The sequence below is a fragment of the Haemaphysalis longicornis genome, unplaced genomic scaffold (assembly GCF_048455015.1).
Source record: "Haemaphysalis longicornis isolate Haplotype H1 unplaced genomic scaffold, Haemaphysalis longicornis Haplotype H1 scaffold_8, whole genome shotgun sequence".
In the NCBI taxonomy this organism is placed as follows: Eukaryota; Metazoa; Arthropoda; class Arachnida; order Ixodida; family Ixodidae; genus Haemaphysalis; species Haemaphysalis longicornis.
The window spans coordinates 188,711,220-188,719,455 of NW_027526445.1; positions in this window are offsets into that span (position 1 = coordinate 188,711,220).

Below are 8,236 nucleotides of genomic sequence, written 5' to 3' on the forward strand. Positions count from 1 at the left end.
GGCAGCTTGCAGCGAGCTCTGCGAACTGTTCTCGGCAGAGCTTCAGTGAATGCAGACCAATTGAACACCATCCTGTGCGAAATCGAAGAGGTAGGTAACTCCCGCCCGCTTACTTGTGTGAGCAATTTCATCGGTGAACCCGAAGTTTTGACCCCAGCTCACTTTCTCATCGGTAAACGACTGACTGCTCTACCCACCGTTCAACTCGATCTTCTGGAACAACGTGCTACCGAAATAGCCGAAAAATGGTAATATCGGCAGGCTCTGATGAACGCATTTCGGCTGCGATGGGAGAAGGAGCATGTGCTTAAGCTTTCATCGTTTCATCATGTCCATACAAAGAATTCTGTACCTCTCAAGATTGGAGACGTCGTCCTTATAGAAGGAAGAGGCCCAAGAGGATTGTGGAAAACGGGAGTAATAGAAGAGATATTTCCTGGGCGTGACAACGCAGTTCGTGCATGCAAAGTTCGCCTTTCGGCGGGACAGTTCGAGAAGCGTCCAGTACAAAAATTGTGTCCCCTGGAAATCGTCAAGAGCCCGGGGGAGAATGTTGTGGAAGTAGACGAGGATGAAGGGGGCGTGCACACTATCATCATTAGTAAATAAAAGGAGGTGGAAGTGCGTTTCCAGTTCTGCCCTACCCTGGCGTCCTCGTTTCTTGCGGTTCACAACAACATGTGCGGGTTTACTTCCTGCGTTCTCGCCAAATTCCACGTGATAGCCCCACGCGACCTCTCGCGTAGCTCTTCGCTCCATCCACGGCACGTGTACCCGCCGTGTGCGCGCCTTGTGCATGCGCTAGGAGTTTTAAAAAATAAAGGAGGCTAACTACGCTTGGCATCTATCTTCCCCGTCTCTGCCACCGATGTCGTCGCCTCCGTCGGCGGCGACAAAGACGGAGGAGAAATGAGGTCGTCTAACACCGGGTTTCACCTTCCTTTAGGTTTACAAAGTAGGAGTTTCCACTCATGTGCTTCACCACTACAACTCAGCCTACAACCGTTCATGGTTCATGCATTGATTTAACCTTTGCAAAGAACATCTCTTTGATTGGTGTGGTTAAGTGCATTTCACTTCTCTCTGGTTTCACGCCTGTGTGAATCTGATGGCGTATTCTGTTGGCCGCTCCGGTCCTCTGGCTCGGAGTCGCGAGATGCCAAGGCGGCTCGCAATCACAGCGCCAGAGGCAGCGTACAAACAATGTGCATCGGCGATCTCGGAGCAGCGCTCCTGTAGCGCCACCGCGCAGCCAGCGCGGTAACCCGCCCGGTAAACCCACGGCCGGGCTGCGTATTCCCAAACCATATCCCGTACGGGCCCAAGCCGACCACGCCCCCCTTCAAACGGCGATGTCACAGCGTGACGTCACTTTCTCTTCGTTCGCGACTTCATGCGACGTAGATTTTTTTTTTCTCTCGTTTTGGGCGGCGGCCGATGGTTTCGCTCCGTGCGTGAGGCTGGGGCTGCGGCGCTGGGGAGCTGATACACATTTAGTAGAAGTTAAAGGCCCAACCACATGCAGCGTACTTTCGGCGTTTTCTCGCGTGGCGACGCGAGCTGACGCGCGAGCAACGCCGATATCTATGCTCGGCTGATATCGGCGTCGAAGCAGCGCGAGAAAGCAGCGGAAAGCTGGCAGCAGCGGTCCGGTTTCCGGTCCTTCTCGTGCTTTGGGGTCATTCCTTTCAGCAGAAGAGAATCAATTTCTTTTTAACTTACCGGTACCGGCTGCCTTGGGACAAACTGCGAGCTATTTGTGTTCGAAAGCTCTCATTCATTTGTGGCTTGTTTGGTTTTCATCGTGGAGCTCGGGTATTTGCGATAGCTTTTTTCAGTTAAATAAGGGCACTCTGGCTACGTCGCTTGTAGTATTAGCATGATGGATCTTGGCGGCAAGATTGGTGCGTGACGACCAAGCCTTATCAACGCCCAAATGCTAGCGGCGCATGCCATTCCATTCGTTGCTACCGTGGCTTGCGTAGGGAAAACCGAGGTATTGCGATAGGTTTTCTTGACTCAAAAAAGGGGGCTGTGGTTATATCGCTTGTAGTAATAGCATAGCTGCCCTCGGATCCAAGATGTGTGCGTAAGAAACAAGCGTTACCACGGCTCAAATCTCTCAAACACGACCAAAGCAAATCACGCGACAGTATTCATTGGCAGCCTCTATTAGGGTACCAAATTCTTGGGACCCTTTAAAAAAAAACAAATTCTTGGGAACCGCGTCTTTTCCTGGCGTGGTCGAGCGGTTGCGCGCTTGTGTGCTGGCGTTTTGTTTTGAAAGTCCATTGTTCGAATCTTGACAAAACCATGTTTTTTTTTCTTTGCAATGAGGGTTTCACCGGCTTTTCTTTTTTTTTTTTTTTTTGCAAGGCAATCAAAGGGGACCAGAGTGTCTTGCCGTTTAACCTACAAGTGACGTTCGACGGTACCCTCAGTATCAAGGCAGCCCCGAAATTTGCTTCGCTCACACTTTGAATTCATGAATCTGCAGTCGGTACATAACAGCAAGGTTAAATCAAATAGCAAGTAAAGTTGTGCTAAATGCGTCTTCGTTCATCATCCTATCTTATTTTGTTCAGATTTGACGGTATGACACAATTATAAAAACGGATCAACACGCTCGCTGATGTTAACAGCAGATGAGCGACCGACGTACGCGTGTGCTTTCGACCGATTGGGAGCAAACGTTTTGCGCTTCGGTACGGAATACAAAAGACCACCCAAGATCAAAAAAACATTTTCGTCTTCACTGCAATGATCGAGAGTGTTCGCTTTTAGGAACGTAAACAATGACCACATGTGCGTGGAAAAGCATCCGCCTGCGCGCGCACTTAGAGCACCGCGCCCAGCGCTAGCTTAACTAGGAACAGGATGAAAGACGAGCGTCGTCAGGCTCGCAAGAGAGTGCGCAGAGTGAAAAGCGTGAACAGGTATGCAAAGGTATACTTCGTGCTTCAGCTTCCGAGTGCGTACGTCATGCTCGCGCACGGAACGAAACCATCGACCCCCGCGAAGCAGCGCGACAACAAAAGACCAAACCAAATTTTTGCCTTTACTTTAAAGGAGCCATGAAGAGAAAATGCAAGTTGGTTTTATTCGAAAAATTTCGTGTTTTATAGTGCCCCCAGCGCTTGTCCGGATACAAACGGTGCTTTATTCACTGAGAAATTAAACAATTTAGGTTAAAATTTTGATTTTTTTTTTCAATGGCGCAATGGATGCCATGTTTCTAAGCGGCTTTTTTTTTATGTACTGAGAACACCGTTGTACGCTGGCGCCAAAACGGGGGCCCGCAGCTCCGTCAAGCTATCCTTGAGATGGCTTTTTCTGCCGGCCTCCGGAATTGTGTACTATGTACATGTATATGATGTCAATAAAGTTCACTGTTCACTGTTCACTGTTATTTTCTCGCTCAATCGTGCGTTTTCGTGGTCCCAAATGACATCACAGGAACCGACCGCTCTGCAGCCTAGAGTACCTTCATTCACGCATCCGCCGTACAGGATAGAGACACGTATACGCTGGCGCCGCCATTTTCGGTTGCTCGCTCGCCGCCGAAGCAAGTCATTGTGTCAAAACCGGCTAAAATTATCGCCGCAACGCGGTTTACTGAAGAAGTTTGAATCATATTGTCTGTTTCGCGTTGCTAGGTCTTGTGGGAAACGAAAAGAATAACGCGTTGAGCCCGTTGGCCCAATTGCGGCGGCACGGGACCATTCAAAGGTTGTCTCCACCCTGTACAGCGGTGTTGGTTTGTTCCCGCGTTTCTTTACGTTCCGTAACCTAGATGGCGCCACCATACCGTGGCAAGCGTTTGGTTTGTTTTTGCCCGTATTTAAACCTGGCTTGTTTTTGTTCTGGGAGAAAATATTCGTTCCCTGAAGCAGTGCTCGCTCGACAAATGGGGTCACGTAAGACACCGTTGCTTGCGTCAATCGGCCAGTGTCGTCTGAGCCAACCCCAAGCCCCTTAGTGCTGTGCAGCTAAACCAAGCATGCTGTGCGCAGTACGAACAGCAGAACGCATCAGTACTTCTATGTTTAACCCGCCGCGGTGGCTCAGTGGCTAAGGCGTTGCGCTGCTGAGCACGAGGTCGCGGGTTCGATTCCCGGCCGCGGCGGCCGCTTTTCTGATGGAGGCGAAAAGCAAAAACGCCCGTGTGTACGAGATTTCGGCGCACGTTAAAGATCCCCAGGTGGTCAAAATTAATCCGGAGCCCTCCACTACGGCGCGCCTCATCGCCTGCGTTGCGTCGGCGCGTTAAACCCTACAATCAATCAATCAAATCACTTCTATGTTTACATGTGCTTTCGTAACTTCCACTGTTTGTCCCATCATTCTTATTGCTTTGCAAAGAATGTGCCCTAAATTTAAGCGCGAATCGCTCGTTCGTCTAATTTGTAAGCTCTACCTAATTTGCGTCTGCTTCTGCCAGCCTCCGCCAATCGCAGAGCTTAGCTCATGTGACATCATAGGTTCTGTTGCGGGAAATGAGCTGGTGGGTCGCATGACCATTCCCGTTTTTCCTAATTATGTAGCTTATTTGAGCGAAGTTTACGTTAAAAGTGGTGTCAGTATGATTCTAACGAGACAATCTTTTGAATGAACCAAGCTTGTGTTTTCTCTTCATGGCTCCTTTAATGAGAGTGCTTTCCGGAACGTATAGCTACGTTCCGGACGCGAAATCACGCGTCGCGCGAGCGTCGGCATCGTTCGGCGGAAACGCGCAGACACGGGCACTTTCAATCGCGATTGAAGTAAATCGCGATCGAGTTTTCGAACGCGCTCGACGCACTGCCGCTGCTACACGGCACTATGGTCGCTAGCAACATTTGCTAGTCTGCCGTCCGCCGGCCGCGAAGGAGGCTCCTCCGTGATGCATGCAGCGGCGGCGCTGCAGTCAATCGGAGCGCGGTGGCCGGCCGGCGCGATGGGCAGCGGCGGACGGCGCTCTGCCGTGCCGCTGCTGCCTTCGTAGTTCTGCCCTATTTCTGGACGAGTTAAGCCCATTTTAACTGCCCCTTTTCGAACCCTATCCGTATCTATCGTCAAACCAGATTAGCCAAATAAGTTGGTTCCTACCAGTACGAAGAGCGTTAACTGAAGCGTGAAGTGACAGGCGTACGTTTTCGCGTATTATGAAGGATCAAGCCTTGTAAAAACCGCGGAATCATGTCGTTACGCTAGTCCATGAGCACGGCCACTCGTTGGCAAGTAGGTCTTATTTCCATCGAGCAGCCGTGCCCTGAGTATGTGTCGAACCGATTTCGACCGGCATCGTTTTCCAGCTGGGAAACATCATGCGGGGCTTCAGCTACGTTACCAAGCAAACAACCGTTCTTTGTGAATACCCCCGCCATTGTTAACTGATGAATTCGTCAGCGCGTGAAAATGTGTGTGTGGTGTGTCGGCGCTCCGCTTTTTTGTATGGCTCTTTGGAACCGTCTTTCTTTGCAAGCTTCCCAAGATGTTGTCCCCTGTACCTGTATGTAAATACAGCAGGTCGAACCGGTGCCTTCTGACCTTTCGCATCGTTGATCTGGAGGCCCTTAAGCGCACGTCTTCGCGGCCCCCTCAGTTACGTCCAGTCAATTCGGAATCTGTTAAATGTAAATGCAGAATAAAAAAGAAGACGTGTGCACATGCATATGAAGTTTTATCACCTTCAGTTATCAGATACAGTGATTTCTCCATAACTCGAACTCGGATATCTCGAAATATCGGTTAAGTCGAAACTTTATTTTTTTCCGTGCATATCCTGCCATAGGCGACATTTTTCACCCTTTGTCTCGAAATGTCTTTTCGGGGATCGCGGATATCTCGAAATGTTGACAAAGAGGACACAATGAAACATCCGCTGCAGGCAGCTGATAAGCTCTCGGTTAACGCTTAACTCACATTACGCGCCGAACACCGTCGCGAACGGCAAATGTGCGCGGGGTACGCACTGTGCGCGGCCGATTTCCTGTTAGCGGAGTACTGTCCGACGCCTACATCGTTGATATAGCTGGGGAAGACGCTGGGGAAGATTCAAGAAGTGCCAAAAACGACAGGAACAAGAAAAAATTGGGCCCATCTCCCCACGAGGGGGGACTCGAGTAAATGCGTCGCGTAGGGGGTGGGTGTATTGCGTTAACGTTAGTGTTTGGGTGGTGGTGGTGGGGTGGTAGTGAATGTGTTAACTAATATTGCTTATTACTATTAATTATTATTTTTTTTTTCATATATTAATTATTACTTTCGTGATTTTGCGACTCGAGTCCCCCCTCATGGAGAGATGGGTTTTTCTTTTTTTTTGTGACGCAAGAAGGGAAGGCAAGGAGTAGGTTGTTGTAAGTCGTTATTTATTTATTTGTTGCTGTTGTCCTTTTATTGGAAGCTGAGAACGACGGCTTCGTGGTCGCTAAAGTGTACTGTTAAGGGGTCTTTAAGCAGTGGTCGTGCGTTGCAGCAACTGGTGAAGACGAGATTGATGCAACTGCTGCCATGTATCAGCAGCTTCTTGACGTAGTTTGAATGAGTCAAGGATATAAGGAGCGTTCGTACCCTTTGATTCTGTGTCACTTTTGTGGCGCAGTGGGAAGTGCACCATGTACCTCGGTTCTGCCCACAGGGTCGTGGGATCGAAACCAGGCGCCGATAAGTATTATTTTTTTTATATAGTGTAGGGGGAGGGGTGCGGACCTGTTGTTGAGAGAGAGGAGGGTGGCGTGATGCGGGAGAGGAGAAGTGGGGGAGAGGGCACACCTGCGCGCTAAGCTGTTGCGGACGGTCGGCGGACGCTTCATGTGAGTTAAAGAAATGCTCTGCATTCAAAACATATGATTTGCCTGCTTCACAGCAAGATAGAATATAGCGTTGGCGACCAACAGTTGATGCGGCATTGAGAAGCTCGAGAACACTTTTTGGGGACCAGATGCCAACGCGAAACAGGCGAGCATCACGCAGTTATTTTTCCGCAATACCTAATAAAAATTGTTTTTTTTTTCTGCAAATTATTTTGCCCGTATTCCGGAAGCTTCCTTGTGCATTGGAGCGTTTGTTATCAGCACTAGCTCTTATTCCAGTGATCTGGCCATACATTTTTGGCATTTCGCTTAACCCAACACTCCGCTTGTACTTTGAGATTTTGAAAAATTTGGGTACTATCAAACCTCTTTTGCGTGCCTGTAATTTTCGTGAATACCATGATTTGAAACATTCGCCAGCATTGGGTACGTGAAACTGATTTTTAATAACACCAGGCTGCAAATCAGTAAATGCGCTTGCATTCCTCATTGCACGGGTTCTTTTTGATCACACACACACTCCGACTGAATGGCGAGACGCACGCGGGGAAAGCAAAACGGGAGAATATTTGTGTTATGGCCAATCATTATAATCGCGGCTGTTTGAAACCAAGGAGTAAAAATATTGAGGTTTATTTGTACTGTCATGACCATATATACCTTGCTTTATCCCCCCTCCCCCCTCCTCGGCTTAAAGTATTTAGAAACAAGTTTTTGCTGGCACAACATTTTACTCAAGCTTTCGCTTTTCTTCTTGTCAGCCTACCAGCCGGCTGCGTGCTTGTCACCGTCAATGACGTTCTGGAATAACCCAGTAGTTTCGATGTGGAACAAACGCAGCTTCTGGTGCCGCGGGGAGCTCTTCTTAGATACGACTGCGTCTCATCCACTCGCCTTGTCCATGCAGCGTCGTCGTAGTTGTTGTCTTCCGCCCCTCCCCCATTCTCCTCGCCGCGCGAGCGGCGCTCTCCGCCGCTCACCCCCTCCCCTCTCCGATTCCCCTCTCTCGCGAGGGGCATTGGATTGGATTCTAACGGATTGGCTTGGCTTGGCTTGGCTTGGCTTGGCTTGGCTTGGCTTGGATTGGATTTGGATTGGATTGGATTAAAGTGGATTGTGTTGTGTCATAGCCGCGGCAGACACACTGGCGCCGGCGCATGTGCACTACTCTCTCTTCCGCGGTCTCCTCTCCTTCGGGCGCGCGGCGCATATAACCGGTGTGCCACTCTCCGGTGGCCTTTCGGTCAACGGTTTCTCTCCGCTTGCGCTTGAACCCCCCTCAGCGTCGCATCACACCAGGGTTCCCGCGACGGGAGGTCGCGGGAACCCTGGTGAAGGGGATCTCATGGGTCGCGGGGGGGAAGGGGATTTTTGAAGGGGATCTCACTGTCTGAACATTGCGTGAAAAAATCATACACCCTTCCCTCTGACGACGAAGATGG